The sequence below is a fragment of the Palaemon carinicauda genome, chromosome 36, assembly GCF_036898095.1.
Source record: "Palaemon carinicauda isolate YSFRI2023 chromosome 36, ASM3689809v2, whole genome shotgun sequence".
NCBI lineage: Eukaryota > Metazoa > Arthropoda > Malacostraca > Decapoda > Palaemonidae > Palaemon > Palaemon carinicauda.
Window position 1 is genome coordinate 23,451,786 of NC_090760.1, and position 2,500 is coordinate 23,454,285.

Genomic DNA, 2,500 nt, shown 5'->3' on the forward strand with positions numbered 1-2,500 from the left:
TTATTGTTATCATTATTACTGTACAATAAAATTCCTATTAATATTAATAACGGTATTATTGAGACCTCATCAGTGTTCACATCAAGACTGATGAAGCATCTGTCATTTTTTTTCTAAATTTTAGAATACTGAGGATTTTTAAGGTACTACAATTTACTCACGACATTCAGAGTCTTTTTCGGCATCATCATTATTAATAATGCACACACTCTTAAGGAAAAAACGTCCCAAGAATTGAAAGTTTATGGATGGTAAAAGTATGTGCATATGTAAATACACATATATATACATACTGTGAGTGCTTGTTTAAAACAAGAAATATATTAAAAATAATTAAATAACAGTTTGTAAACACAAACACACGAAAGGATGGTGACTCAAAAACGCAAGAATGTTGAGGGCCATAGCAAAGAGACAATACTTATAGGGGATCAATCAGGTGCAGACCACTAAATGTGGCACCCAATATGGAGCAGTAATCCTCAAAAAAGGTCACAGATACTTAAAGAGGCGTGCGAGCTAAAATCCTTAGGATTTTTTTTAAAGCAATTTCTACCAGAGGCACACTCCTCACTGCACGCCTGGTTCCCTGATTAATCACAAGCCAAAAGTTTCTCACCTACGAGAGGATGTTGCAATGGCCATTAACTGTTCAACGTGTAGTGTCTACGTTAGTTACTAAAGCCCTGCCCCCACGATCGAGCATGCCCGACGGCAAACAGTGATACCAGACCTCAGCAAGTAGTGAAAATGAGGGTTGATGACGTCAGAAGCGGTAAAACCACAGGCAGGGATCTGGCAACCAATATTGTTGCCAGATCTCTGCTGTGGTTTTCCCGTTTCTGGCGTCATCAATCTCATTCTCACTACCTACTGTGGTTTGGTATCACTGTTTGCCCGTCGGGCATGCTCGATCATGTGGACAGGGCTTAAGATAGCACCAAACTCGGCAAGAGCTGAAATGATACAAGGGTCAAAACACAAAACTACGTTTGACTTAACTCCCTAAGGATGAAATGCCGAAACATGAAAAACAGCAAAGTACTAAGTACAAAAATAGGGTTGTGGTGGCTTGTTGGTAACGTCCTTGTTGGTGAGGAAGCAGATGATTTTAATCCTTTACTCAAGAAGACTGGATGAGTACCACAAAAACTCATTAGTCCTTTTAGTGTCTGCAATCTCACCATAATTGTGAGCGAAGGATGGAGGTTTGGGATGAACCTATAGATCTATCTGCCGAGTCATCAGGAGCTATTGCCTGGCCCACTTTGGTCCTAGCTTGGATGGAGAGGGAGCTTGATCGCTGATCATATGTGTATATATATGATCAGTCTCTGATCATTGTCCTGCTTGCTAGGGCAATGTCACTGTCCCTTGTCTCTGCCTTTCATGAGCGGAACTAATTCCGAATGCACAAAAAAATATATTGAAAAAGTAAAGGCAGAACTCTCTTCTGGAAAATGTAATAAATAAAGCTAGATCCATCTTCCATATGAAAACATCGGAAGATGTTGGCGCTGATCTTTTAATAGCCAAGAGTAGAGATAGAAAGAGACGCTAAGCATAGTGTAGTACTACATTAGATTCTTTTCTCTGGTTACGGTTCATTTTCCCTTTGCTTACACATACACCGAATATTCTGGCTTATTCTTTACATATTCTCCTCTGTCCTTATACACCTGACAACACGGAGATTACCAAACAATTCTTCTTCACCCAAGGGGTTACTCTACTGTAATTGTTCAGTGGCCACTTTCCTCTTGATAAGGGTAGAAGAGACTCTTTAGCTATGGTAAGCAGCTCTTCTAGGAGAAGGACACTCCAAAATCAAACCATTGTTCTCTAGTCTTGGGTAATGCCATAGTCTCTGCACCATGGTCTTCCACTGTCTTGGGTTAGAGTTCTCTTGCTTGAGGGTACATTCGGGCATACTACTCTAGCTAATTTCTCTTCCTCTTGTTTTGTTAAAGTTTACATAGTTTATATAAGAGATATTTATTTTAATGATGTTACTCTTCTTGAAGTATTCTATTTTTCACTTTTTCCTTTCTTTACTGGGCTATTTTCCTTGTTGGAGACCCTGGGCTTATAGCATCCTGCTTTTCCAACTAGGGTTGTAGCTTAGCAAGTAATAATAATAATTATTATGCTGCTCATTTCCTTTGTTCGTTTCTATTTCCTCTAATAACGTTATTCATTAGTCAGTTTTCTGTTCTCCTATCAAAGATATATATATATATTTAATGAAGACAGATCAGTGACATTTAGTTTTTTTAATAAGATATCTTCAATGAAGACGGATCCGAAACTTGGTTTTCTGTTCTCGTATTGATTAGAATATCTTTAATGAAGACAGTTAAGAATCCTTACAAAGACTCAATAGAGACTTGAACGATGACGCCCTTGACAGACAGACATAGACAGGGCACAAACGATCAAGGCTCACCTTCGTTTCGTATTTACAGTTTCAGCGGAGGCCCTGATGATGGCAACCAGTGCT

At 38.9% G+C, this 2,500-nt stretch overlaps 1 long non-coding RNA gene across 2 annotated transcripts in view; it reads left to right on the plus strand.

The window, feature by feature from the left end:
* Nucleotides 1–2,500, plus strand: part of LOC137628398 (uncharacterized) — an 8,352-nt gene that overhangs the window by 5,469 nt on the left and 383 nt on the right. For both annotated transcript variants that reach the window (XR_011041357.1, XR_011041356.1), the window contains one exon: nt 2,466–2,500. This exon is cut by the window's right edge. This is a non-coding gene — a long non-coding RNA (uncharacterized lncRNA). The remainder of the gene's footprint in view (nt 1–2,465) is intronic.